Source organism: Bufo bufo, chromosome 3 (assembly GCF_905171765.1).
Source record: "Bufo bufo chromosome 3, aBufBuf1.1, whole genome shotgun sequence".
In the NCBI taxonomy this organism is placed as follows: domain Eukaryota; kingdom Metazoa; phylum Chordata; class Amphibia; order Anura; family Bufonidae; genus Bufo; species Bufo bufo.
Window position 1 is genome coordinate 441,568,362 of NC_053391.1, and position 14,661 is coordinate 441,583,022.

The window sequence follows — 14,661 nt, forward strand, 5'->3', positions numbered from 1 at the left end:
TCCATATAATTGGCTAGCTGGTGTTGGAATGTAATGATATACTGTATAAATCTCCAGTTTGTCTCATATAACTCCCCTTGTATAATTCTCAATTTCACTGACGTCAGTATATTAGTATTCTATTAGGGGTGATTGATGTCCCCTCTATGAAGGCGGCTTTTTGTTCTTTATGTTCTTTAGATAACTGTCATTTGATAAAATTATTAATTGTAGTTAGTGTAATATAAACTTGCAATAACGTTACCAATCCTTTGTAAAGCAAGAACACTCCGCAGTGGAGCTGTAATGCTATGGCCGCTGAGCAGTACCGGCTCGGCTCTATCAGCATCCCACTTGGCATCTCACGTGTTTGGAGGCTGTTAGTTTGATCAGCCGCAAGTAACCAGCAAGTAAGTAATTGAAGTGGATCGATCCTCTTAGGCCTATTGCACACGACCGTATGGCTTTTTCAGTGTTTTGCGGTCCGTTTTTCACGGATCCGTTGTTCCATTTTTTGCTTCCATTGTGTTTCCGTTTCTGTTCCGTTTTTCCGTATGGCATATACAGTATACAGTAATTACATAGATAAAATTGGGCTGGGCATAACATTTTCAATAGATGGTTCCACAAAAAACGGAAGACATACGGATGCATTTCCGTATGTGTTCCGTTTTTTTTGCGGACCCATTGACTTGAATGGAGTCACGGAACGTGATTTGCGGGCAATAATAGGACATGTTCTATGTTAAAACGGAATGGAGAAACGGAATGCATAAGGAGTACATTCCAGTTTTTTTGCGTAACCATCGAAATGAATGGTTCCGTATATGGACCGTATACGGAATGCAAAAAACGGCCAGTAAACGGGAAAAAAAACGGCCGTGTGCAGGAGGCCTTACTATGGAAACTTTAATTGTAAAAAGTTCAGTTGTAAGAGGACAATCAGTCCATATCCGTAATATAATAGTCTACAAGCAAGTTATAGCCGCTCTAAAATTATTGAGAATTATTACAGCGATTTTATCGGCAGTGGGTGTGCCATAGAGAGTGCACCTAGTCTGTAGATTTGGGACGGTAGAGCCACTGCAACGAAATAAACTAGAAATTAGCCATCAATATCTAAAGGGTATGATTTTTCACAAGTCATAGTGACATGTCAGATGTTTTGATCTGTAGGGGGTCCTGGTGCTGAGATTCCCATTGATTACTAAAACAAGAGGCCGAAGTGCTTAGCTGAGTGATGTGCCCCTATGTTTATGATTTTCACTCCTCAGAAAGCAGGGCGAGCAGTGTACAGATTCATAAGAAGTTTATGGGCTTTCTATGCATCCATACACCACTTGCTCAGAGAGACAAGCAGAAAAGAGGAACAGCTTCGGCTTTCTCCATAAATCCTACAGAATTGAAAGGAGCAGCAGTGGACATGGTGACGGTCATTCCATTCAAATGGAGAAGCATGGGGCCTCAGCGGTCAGACCTGCCAATAAGACACTTTACCCCTGTCGTGTGGATACAGAATCTGTGTTTTTTTTTTTGTGTGTGAAAACCCAAGTAAATATAATAAAAAAAAAATTGTTGAAGCTAAATGCTAAAACTGCAAAACAATTGCAGAAATCTCTCCCATGATCAATTTATACCCAGGACTGTGACTGTCACGATGGAACATCCTCTGCATCTGGAGGAAATAAGGTTTCTACACAAACATAGAAGAGGATTCTTTACGGTAAGAGCAGTGAGACTATGGAGCATTCTGCCTGAGGAAGTGGTTATGGTGACTTCACCAAAAGGGTTCAAGAGGGGCTTGGATGTATTTTTAAAAGTTATAGTTACTAGATTACTGGAGAATGGTTGCTGATCCAAGGATTTATTCCGATTGCCTCATTTTAAGATGTGTTTTTTTTTTTGTTTTTTTTTAAGGATATACAATTTTAGCCTTGAACAAAGTACAGTTTCATATATGTATCTTTGCAACACTCAGCTCCCCATAGAATCATTGTTAGAGTGTAAATAGGGTCTGTTCAAGAATGATGGCCTGGAAGGATTCTGCAACTATACAGTTGCAAGAAAGAGTATGTGAACCCTTTGGGATTATATGGATTTCCTCATAAATTGGTCATAAAATGTGATCTGATCTTCATCTAAGTCACAACAATAGACAATTACAGTCTGCTTAAACGAATAACACACAAAGAATTAAATGTTACCATGTTTTTATTGAACACACCATGTAAACATTCACAGTGCAGGTGGAAAAAGTATGTGAACCTCTAGACTAATGACATCTCCAAGAGCTAATTGGAGTGAGGTGTCAGCCAACTGGAGTCCAATCAATGAGATGAGATTGGAGGTGTTGGTTACAGCTGCCCTGCCCTATAAAAAAAAAAACACACACCAGTTCTGGGTTTGCTTTTCACAAGAAGAATTGCAAAAGAGCTCTCAGAAGACCTACGATTAAGAATTGTTGACTTGCATAAAGCTGGAAAGGGTTATAAAAGTATCTCCAAAAGCCTTGCTGTTCATCAGTCCACGGTAAGACAAATTGTCTATAAATGGAGAAAGTTCAGCACTGCTGCTACTCTCCCTAGGCGTGGCCGCCCTGTAAAGATGACTGCAAGAGCACAGCGCAGACTGCTCAATGAGGTGAAGAAGAATCCTAGAGTGTCAGCTAAAGACTTACAAAAGTCTCTGGCATATGCTAACATCCCTGTTAGCGAATTTACGATATGTAAAACACTATGTGTGGAGAAAAAGAGGCACAGCACACCAACATCAAAACCTCATCCCAAATGTAAAGTATGGTGGTGGGGGCATCATGGTTTGGGGCTGCTTTGCTGCGTCAGAACCTGGACGGATTGCTATCATCGAAGGAAAAATGAATTCCCAAGTTTATCAAGACATTTTGCAGGAGAACTTAAGGCCATCTGTCCACCAGCTGAAGCTCAACAGAAGATGGGTGTTGCAACAGGACAACGACCCAAAGCATAGAAGTAAATCAACAACAGAATGGCTTAAACAGAAGAAAATACGCCTTCTGGAGTGGCCCAGTTATAGTCCTGACCTCAACCGGATTGAGATGCTCTGGCATGACCTCAAGAAAGCGATTCACACCAGACATCCCAAGAATATTGCTGAACTGAAACAGTTCTGTAAAGAGGAATGGTCAAGAATTACTCCTGACAGTTATGCACGTCTGATCTGCAACTACAGGAAACGTTTGGTTGAAGTTATTGCTGCCAAAGGAGGTTCAACCAGTTATTAAATCCAAGGGTTCGCATACTTTTTCCAACTGCACTGTGAATGTTTACATGGTGTGTTGAATAAAAACATGGTAACATTTAATTCTTTGTGTGTTATTAGTTTAAGCAGACTGTGATTCTCTATTGTTGTGACTTAGATGAAGATCAGATAACATTTTATGACCAATTTGTGCAGAAATCCATATCATTCCAAATGGTTCACATAATTTTTCTTGCAACTGTATGTCTCACAATCCCTTGCTACAGCCACACTTCCCGGAGACAATCCCTTCAAAGTTTGATGGAAAATCTCACAGTCTGTGAAAGAAAGAGTATCATACAGAAGTATTCATCGAAAACAATCAAGACTCATGTTGAGAAAATATTACACAACTGTAGTAAATATAGTGTATACATTACTTAAAGTGAACATGCTGGATTGATAGAGAGAGAAGCTGAGCTCTGTGATATACACTGAAGAGCAAAAGGCTCCATATTTCACCATCCACTACAGCTTCAAACGTGAGACTACCATCATTTTATAGACAACCATCTCATACATAAATTGGACTTGCAACTATTTAGTCTTGTCATGTAATGGCATTATTACTGTTTTGCTCCTAAAATGCTAAATTTTTATTATTCTGTTAGTATTTTGTAAATCCACCTTTGGCATGTCTCAACCAAAATCTGTTCCCAGATCTCTTCTACACGTTGCCAATGTTGGGGAATATGGGTCGACTCACTTGGGTACGAAAACAGCCTTTTCTTCAATTCTACCCATAAGTGTTTATTTGGGTTGAGGTCTGCGGGGGCCAATCCAGCACCTCTACTTCATTTTCATTGAACCATTTCTTCACCAATCTCGACGTATGCTTCGGGTCGTTGTCCTGCTGGAACACTATGTCGTCCTTTTCATATCCATAGTACTTGACTGTACAAAGTAACTTGTCTTGTAGGAAACCCACATATACCTCCGCACTGAGACCACCATCGATCCTGGTCAAGTATCCAATACCTTTGGCTGTGAAACAATTGCATATCATCAGGCTTCCTCCATCAAACTTAACAATTCCTTCAACTTCTCAATTGGTTAGACCCCTTTTTCCTAGTCCCATTTTCTCCCATCAGAGCCCAGTCTATTAACTTTTGTCTCATCGCTCCAAATCACCTGTTTCCAATCTTCTACTGCCCACTGTTGGTACATTTTTGCAAACTTGAGCCAATGGATCATATGACGATATGAAAGTCGAGGCTTCTGCACCTTTTTTCGGGCCACCATTGCAGACTTGTGTAATGCGCGTTGCATGGTGATTGGACGTCTGTGATCTCACTATGAGCTGACTTGTTGACTCCAATATTTTGCCTGGACATCCACCTCTTGGCTTTGGAATGGATGGACAAACTTAATTCTGCATTCTTCCAACCATCATGGCACTCACATGATGCAGTTTGGCAATTTTCTTGGCTGAGATACCGCAATCGATGAGCTGGATGATGCTGTTTCTCTTTTCTTGGGAAATCTTCTTCATGGCTGCTCCTGGATTTGAACCAATGACCTTTCACTTGGGAATCAACCTAAAAACACACTGAGCTATTTTGGGAATGTGAGAACATGTTGTGATTTGTAGCACACAAGAAGAAAAAGATTGTTCCACCACCAAGAGCAAAACAGTAACAATGCAGTTACATGGCAAGAATCTGTATAACTAATCAAATGCTAAATAGTTGCAAGTCCAGTTTATGTATGAGATAGCCATGATGAGTGCCTATAAAATGATGGTAGTCTCATGTTCAAAGCTGTAGTGGATGGTGAGATATGGAGGCTGAAATTCAAAAGTTCAAAACATTGTTACCCTTTTGTTCGTCAGTGTTTAGGTTTATACTGTATAATAAAGGGGGAGAAGCTGATCTCTGAGATATATAGGTTTATATGATAGAAGGAGAGAAGCTGAGCTCTGTGATATATACGGTAGCTTTATATAATAGAGGGGAGAAGCTGTACCCTTGTGATATACGTATAGGTTTATATACCTGGAATGGAAAAGAACTGTACAAGAAAGATGGTTTGCATCTTTCTCTCAAAGGAACGAATGTCCTCGGTGAACAGTTCCAGGTATTTGCTAAGAAGCATTTAAACTAGGAAAGGGGGGCAAAAGAGTGATAATCCAGCAGTCCAACTGCCCCCCAGAACAATGCCAGAAGAGGCCAGTAGCACAAAGGTTAAGAAATGACAAGCTCAGAGTCTTGTCTACAAATGCTCACAGTCTAGGGAATAAGATCAATGAACTTGAGGCTATAATGGCATCTGAGAATATAGATGTAGTGGCTGTAACTGAGACGCGGTTCAAGGGGAGTAATGACTGGGATATATCAATACCAGGGTTCTCTCTACACAGGAAAGACAGAGAAGGCAAGAAGGGGGGAGGGGTGGCCCTGTATGTGAAAGATAACATAAAATCTAATTTGATACAAGTTAGCGAGAACAATTTAGAGTCAGTTTGGGTTACCGTGCAGCTTGATAATCATAAGGTAACTCGTGTAGGTGTGATATATAGACCACATAGCCAAGTCAAAGAATTAGATGATCTACTAGTTGAGGAAATAGCTAAAATGACATTGAAGGGGGAAGTTATCATTATGGGAGACTTCAATCTTCCAGATGTAAACTGGAAAACCAAAATAGCTAGTTCTGCCAGGAGTACAGATATTCTAAATTCCCTACTGGGATTATCTCTACAGCAAGTAGTGGAGGAGCCAACCCGGAAGGAGGCCGTTTTAGATTTAGTATTCACAAATGGGAATTTGGTATCTGATATTACTGTAGGGGAAAGCTTGGGATCTAGTGATCACCAGTCAGTGTGGTTTACTATAAGTACAGTGACTGAGTCACACCACACAAAAACAAAAGTTTTAGATTTTAGAAAAACAGACTTTTCTAAAATTAGATTAGTGGTATACAAGTCCCTATCAGACTGGAACAGTTTCATTGGAGTCCAGGAGAAATGGGACTACTTAAAAGTGGCACTATTGAAGGCAACAGAAAATTGCATTAGGCTTGTCAGTAAAAGCAAAAAAAGGAAGAGACCACTGTGGTACTCAGCAGAAGTGGCCAAAATCATTAAAAACAAAAAGATAGCATTTAGGAATTATAAAAAAAAAAACAACGAGGATGACAGACAAATTTATAAGATTAGGCAGAGAGAGGCCAAACAAGTTATAAGAGCTTCCAAAGCACAGGCAGAAGAGAAATTAGCTCAGTCAGGGAAAAAAGGCAAGAAGGCATTCTTCAGATACATAAATGAAAAAAGGAAACTAAAACAAGGAATTACCAAATTAAAAACAAAAGAAGGAAGGTATATGGAAGAAGATAAAGAACTAGCTGACTGCCTCAATGAATATTTCTGTTCAGTTTTTACAAAGGAAAATGAAGGAGAAGAACTTCAGTTAGGAAAGAAGACTAATGAATCTTTTGATGCATGTGTCTTTACAGAGGAAGAGGTTCTAAGTCAGCTGTCTAAAATTAATACAAATAAGTCACAGGGGCCTGATGGGATACACCCAAAGCTATTAAAAGAGCTCAGCGGTGAACTAGCAAAACCATTAACAGATTTATTTAACCAATCACTGGCAACAGGAGTCGTCCCAGAAGATTGGAAATTAGCAAATGTTGTGCCCATTCACAAGAAAGGTAGTAGGGAGGAATCGGGCAACTATAGACCAGTAAGCCTGACATCAATAGTGGGGAAATTAATGGAAACCATACTTAAGGAGGGGATTGTGGAACATCTAAAATCCCATGGATTGAAAGATGAAAAACAGCATGGGTTTACTTCAGGGAGATCATGTCAAACTAATCTTATTGATTTTTTGATTGGGTGACTAAAATAATAGATGGAGGAGGTGCAGTAGACATCGCTTATCTAGACTTTAGTAAGGCTTTTGATACTGTCCCACATAGAAAGCTTATCAATAAAGTGCAGTCTTTGGGCTTGGACTCCCATATTGTTGAATGGATTAGGCAATGGCTGAAGTACAGGCAACAGAGGGTTGTAGTCAATGGAGTATATTCAGACCAAGGTCTTGTTACCAGTGGGGTACCTCAGGGATCTGTTCTGGGACCCATATTGTTTAATATCTTTATCAGCGAAATTGCAGAAGGCCTCGATGGTAAGGTGTGTCTTTTTGCTGATGACACAAAGATTTGTAACAGGGTTGATGTTCCTGGAGGGATACACCAAATGGAAAAGGACTTAGGAAAACTAGAGGAATGGTCAAAAATATGGCAACTAAAATTTAATGTTGATAAGTGCAAGATAATGCACCTGGGACGTAAAAACCCAAGAGCAGAATATAAAATCAGTGATACAGTCCTAACCTCAGTATCTGAGGAAAGGGATTTAGGGGTCATTATTTCAGAAGACTTAAAGGTAGGCAGACAATGTCATAGAGCAGCAGGAGATGCTAGCAGAATGCTTGGGTGTATAGGGAGATGAATTACCAGTAGAAAGAGGGAGGTGCTCATGCCGCTCTACAGAGCACTAGTGAGACCTCATTTGGGGTATTGTGCTCAGTACTGGAGACCATATCTCCAGAAGGATATTGATACTTTGGAGAGAGTTCAGAGAAGAGCTACTAAACTGGTACATGGATTGCAGGATAAAACTTACCAGGAAAGATTAAAGGACCTTAACATGTATAGCTTGGAAGAAAGACGAGACAGAGGGGATATGATAGAAACTTTTAAATACATAAAGGGAATCAACAAGGTAAAAGAGGAGAGAATATTTAAAAGAAGAAAAACTGCTACAAGAAGACATTTAAATTAGAGGGGCAAAGGTTTAAAAGTAATATCAGGAAGTATTACTTTACTGAGAGAGTAGTGGATACATGGAATAGCCTTCCTGCAGAAGTGGTAGCTGCAAATACAGTGGAGGAGTTTAAGCATGCATGGGATAGGCATAAGGCCATCCTTCATATAAGATAGGGCCAGGGGCTATCCATAGTATTTAGTATATTGGGCAGACTAGATGGGCCAAATGGTTCTTATCTGCCGACACATTCTATGTTTCTATATAATAGAGGGGGGGGGGAAGCTGAACTCCGTGATATATAGGTTTATATGATAGGAGGAGAGAAGCTGAGTTCTTAGATACAGTATATAGGTTTATATGATAGAGGGCGAGAAGCTGAGCTCTGTGATATGTATACAGTGGATATAAAAAGTCTACACACCCCTGGTAAAATGTCAGTTTTCTGTGCTGTAAAAAAATGAGACAAAGATAAATCATTTTCCACCTTTAATGTGACCTATAAACTGTACCACTCAATTGAAAAACAAACTGAAATCTTTTAGGTGAAGGAAAGAAAACAAAAAAAAACTAACATAATTATAAGTGGGGATGTAGCTGTGTTCAGAGTTAAGCAATCACATTCAAAATCATGTTAAATAGGAGTCAGCATACACCTGCCATCATATAAAGTGCCTCTGATTAACCCCAAATAAAGTTCAGCCGCTCTAGTTGGTCATTCCTGAAATTTTCTTTGTCGCATCCCACAGCAAAAGCCATGGTCCACAGAGAGCTTCCAAAGTATCAGAGGGATCTCATTGTTAAAAGGTATCAGTCAGGAGAAGGGTACAAGAGATTTTCTAAGGCATTAGATATACCATGGAACACAGTAAAGACAGTCATCATCAAGTGGAGAAAATATGGCACAACAGTGACATTACCAAGAACTGGACGTCCCTTCAAAATTGATGAAAAGACGAGAAGAAAAAAAACTGGTCTGGTAGGCTACCAAGAGGCCTACAGCAACATTAAAGGAGCTGCAGGAATATCTGGCAAGTAATGGCTGTGTGGTACATGTGACAACAATCTCCCGTATTCTTCATATGTCTGGGCTATGGGGTAGAGTGGCAAGATGAAAGCCTTTTCTGACAAAGAAAAACAGCCAAGCCAGGCTACTTTTTGCAAAAACACATCTGAAATCTCCCGAAAACATGTGGGAAAAGGTGTTATGGTCTGATGAAACCAAGGTTGAACTTTTTGGCCATAATTCCAAAAGATATGTTTGGCCCAAAAACAACACTGCACATCACCAAAAGAACACCATACCCACAGTGAAGCATGGTGGTGGCAGCATCATTCTTTGGGGCTGTTTTTCTTCAGCTGGAACTGTGGTCTTAGTTAAGCTACAGGGAATTATGAACAGTTCCAAATACCAGTCAATATTGGCACAAAACCTTGAGGCTTCTGCTAGAAAGCTGAACATGAAGAGGAAATCTTTCAGCATGACAACGACCCAAAGCATACATCCAAATCAACAAAGGAATGGCTTCACCAGAAGAAGATTAAAGTTTTGGAATGGCCCAGCCAGAGCCCAGACCTGAATCCGATTGAAAATCTGTGGGGTGATCTGAAGAGGGCTGTGCACAGGAGATGACCTCGCAATCTGACAGATTTGGAGTGTTTTTGCAAAGAAGAATGGGCAAATCTTGCCAAGTCAAAATGTGCCATACTGATAGACTCATACCCAAAAAGACTGAGTGCAGTAATAAAATTAAAAGGTGCTTCAACAAAGTATTAGTTTAAGGGTGTGCACACTCATGCAACCATATTATTTTATTTTTACATTTTTCTTCCCTCTACCTAAAAGATTTCAGTTTGTTTTTCAATTGAGTGGTACAGTTTATAGGTCACATTAAAGGTGGAAAAAGTTCTGAAATGATTTATCTTTGTAATTTTTTTAGGTCACAGAAACCTGACATTTTAACAGGGGTGTGTAGACTTTTTATATCCACTGTGTGTGTATATATATATAACAGAAGAAAATCCGCAGCACTCCTTGAAGTAAAAAAACGTGTAGTTTTATTTACACATGTCGAAAATTGACAACGTTTCAGTTCTCTCACAGCTCTACATTGTTACCAATTAGTTCATCAACCAATCAAATAACAGTGCACTCCCCTCCTCGGGTAAGCTACAATTCATAGAATTAACTCCACATGTTTACATAGATGCCGAGGACTCAATGTGTTTATTCATACTTCCGATCGTGATGATTCATAAACATGATAGGTGTATACAAGTGCATAAAGTAAAGTGCATAGTGCAATAAAAAACTTAAGTGCAGTAATACCTTGCTGGGGGTTTCTGTATAGAAATAGAAGGAGAAGGCGTCTTAACTTCTATGGAGGCACGCCACTCTTCCGCGTCTATTCCTCCTCAGTGCGCATGTGTCAGTCCTTCCCCCTTGTGACGCAGTACATAACCACGATGCGTCATCCATAGGCGGAGACCCAGCGTCGTGACGCCCGATCGACTGTGTCAGCGTCCAACACGCGCGTCACACGCGCGCCTGTGTACCGCAACAGTCGCCCGCGCCACGTCACAAGTCTATTCAGCCATTTTACAGAAGGGCACTCATTTAGGCAATACCTTACTCTTCTATTTCTCCTTCTATTCCTTATTACCAAAAACCATCACCCAGCCCAGGTAGACGCCTGAATTTAAAATTCAAACAATACATATCTGAAAACACATCGCGTATTCACGTAAATTGATCCATGTAGCTTCCATTGGGTTCACCCCATACAGCATGCCAAATACGATTGAAGGCCTTGCACCCGACCCTACCAATACTCAAGGTATTACACCTCAACAAAGGGACATTGATACACATGTCTTCTCATACAGTAATGTGGATATACAGAGGATCATGGGAAATGTGGAGGGGGACGCTGCCTTCCTCAATGTGCCCTCGGTTATTAACATCAAGAGGGATTATGAAAGCATTACCAAAAAGCTGTTATCCATAGAGCTACACTCGCTTACACTAGCGTAATACTACAAAAATAAGCGCATACCAAGGGGGATGCGATCCCGTTTGAAGCCAATTATGTTTTCACAAGATGGCGAATTCAGAGCACGATTTGAAGCCATTTCAAATAAATATGCGATGGATGTCATGTTACTAAATATTGAATTTTCGCAGAAGGAAATGGTGGCACTAAGGAGCAAATTACAGGATACTGAACAACAGCTTAAATCTACCTTGTCCACTAGTGACGTTGATGCTTTTTTGATAAAACAAGCTTTTTTTAGAAAAGATGCGGAAAGACCTTGAAGAGATCAAAAGGTCAAAATGGCATAGAGACCAAAATGATTATGGGTCTGGACACATTTATATTTGGGAACAACCTTGGCATATGGATCGGAGTCTGATGCCAAAGAAGACATCAAAACGCAACAAGGAACCAAATAAATGGGTGAGAAATAAAGATATAAGTGATGATGTCAACTCTAGCCAGCCTGGAACTTTTTTAGGAACACGTGTTGCTATGGGAGACGCCCCACAAGACGGGGAGGTCTCAGACATAGAAGATCTAGGAAAAACCAGAGCACAAAGATTAAAACTAAAAATCTGACGCACTTGGAAAACCAAATATCACGGCACAGGAAATGTCTGCTTTAGAGAGTTTGTCCAGGAACCCCCATCTCACCATCAAGCCTGCGGACAAGGGTGGTGGGATCGTGGTTATGGACACCTCTCAGTATATCAAAGAGATACAGAGGCAATTGGGAGAGCCTGGTGTCTATGAACCATTGGTCAGGGACCCCAGATTCGACATTGCTAGGAAAATTGAAGCACAGTTGAATACAGCGGTACATAATGGTGTCATTGATATGCAGTTCAAGGAGTTCTTGGTGGTGAGGTCTCCAGTTATACCCACTATATATGTATTACCCAAAATACACAAAAGGCTGATTGACCCCCCGGGACGGCCAATAATTTCAGGCAGGAATTCGATTTTTTCGAATATTTATGTCTTCCTTGAGTATGCTATGGGTGCGAAATCATACATTAGGGACACTGGAGATTTCATCACCAAGATTAAAGGGATGCAGGTTCCGAAGGGGGCGATTCTGGCATCTTTTGACATTGTGTCATTATACACCTCGATCAGTCACGGAAAGGGTTTGTCGGCTGTAGCGGAGATGCTGCGAAAATCAGAGTATTCCGCTCCAGTTCGTCAGTTTGTATTGACACTGTTGAAGCTGTCTCTGAGGAACAATTATTTTATGTTCCAGGGACAGTTTTATTTGCAGATGATGGGCGCGGCAATGGGGTCCAATGCCGCGCCCACTTATGCGAATATTTTTGTGCGGTCATTTGAGGAACGTCTTGTCTATGTATCTCCCCACTTCAACCAGGTTTTGACGTGGTGGCGGTACATAGACCATATCTTCCTCATTTCCGGCACCATGGAGCAGCTGATGGACTTTCACGTATTTTTGAACTCCCTTGATCGGGAGATCCAATTTACGTTACGGCATCGGTTGACCGGGTGCAGTATTTGGATACTCAGGTATACATTGAGGATAACCAAATACATATGGATTTGAACATTAAATCCACTGATAAGAACACATTATTGCATTTTGCCAGTGGACATCCAAGAAGGATGGTAAATTCCTTACCGTTCAGCCAAATGCTTAGAGTACGGAGAATAGTGGATAAAGATGAGAATATGAATTTGGCATTGAGTAACATGGAACAATCCTTTATAAACAGGGGTTATCCTAGAAAGTTAGTGAAAAAAACATGCCGATAGAGCAAGAAAAATCCCTAGAGAGGAGTTGTTAACCTCAAAAAATAGACAGGCTGGCGATAGATTACCCTTTGTGTCGTCATATAACGAGTTGAGCCCAAACATTGAAAGGATAGTGAGGCGTCATTGGGGGCTACTAAGTAGTGGTCACCCCAGTATAGCTGCTTTTAAAAATTCGCCTATGATGGCATATAAAAGAGCAGGGAACATTAGGGACAAGGTTGTACACTCTAGACTGCCCAAAAAGGGTCAGTTCAGACAGACGTTTTTGAAGACAAGGCGCACAGGCTCTTTCCCGTGTCTGGGATGTGTGAACTGTAAACTGATGGACAAGGGATCGGTGCTCACACATCCAGACACGGGAGAAGTCTTTAACATAAGGCACTATCTCAATTGTGATTCGTCATGGGTGATATATGTTTTGTGGTGCCCTTGCAAAAGGCTCTATGTGGGTGAAACCACATGAGATATGAAAACCAGGTTGAATAACCATAGACAATCCATTAGGAATAAAAGAAGAGATTTGCCGGTGTCAAAACATTTCTTTGAAAAAAATCATAAGGAAAATGATCTTAGATTTATGATCTTGGATCATGTAAAACCATTAGATAGAGGTGGTAATCGATTAAACATTTTAAAGAAAACTGAACTTAGGTGGATCTTTCAGCTTGATACCCTGAAACCCAAAGTGTTTAATGTCGAATTTAGGGTGACAGGAGGAATGGTCAGTTAATACCCCTCCGTAGTGCTTATGCTCTGATGTATTTGGCATGCTGTATGGGGTGAACCCAATGGAAGCTACAGGGATCAATGTGTTTTCAGATATGTATTGTTTGAATTTTGAATTCAGGCGTCTACCTGGGCTGGGTGATGGTTTTTGGTAATAAGGAATAGAAGGAGAAATAGAAGCGTAAGGTATTGCCTAAATGAGTGCCCTTCTGTAAAATGGCTGAATAGACTTGTGACGTGGCGCGGGCGACTGTTGCGGTACACGAGCGCGCGTATTGGACGCTGACACAGTCGATCGGGCGTCACGACGCTGGGTCTCCGCCTATGGATGACGCATGGTGGTTATGTACTGCGTCACAAGGGGGGAAGGACTGACACATGCGCACTGAGGAGGAATAGACGCGGAAGAGTGGCGTGCCTCCATAGAAGTTAAGACGCCTTCTCCTTCTATTTCTATACAGAAACCCCCAGCAAGGTATTACTGCACTTAAGTTTTTTATTGCACTATGCACTTTACTTTATGCACTTGTATAAACCTATCATGTTTATGAATCATCACGATCGGAAGTATGAATAAACACATTGAGTCCTCGGCATCTATTTTAACATGTGGAGTTAATTCTATGAATTATAGCTTACCCGAGGAGGGGAGTGCACTGTTGTTTGATTGGTTGATGAACTAATTGGTAACAATGTGGAGATGTATTTATACATGCACGTATGCACTTTATGTTCACCTGACTTGAGAAAGGTTCTGTGAGAGAACCGAAACGTTGTCAATTTTCGACATGTGTGAATAAAACTACACGTTTTTTTACTTCAAGGAGTGCTGCGGATTTTCTTCTGTTGTTTCATCGTCCTGCATTAGACGGAGTGCTGCCTGACCTTTTCTATGGATATATATATATATATATATATATATATATATATATATATATATATATTAGTCCAGAAAAATATACGGCACTCCAATAGGTTATAAGAAAATAACTCCTTTAATCACCCGTGCAGTGCAACGTTTCGGCTCAATGCTAGAGCCTTTTTCAAGCAAAGAACATATACATATGGTGGGTATATATAGGTGAAACAGCACACAATCATCAG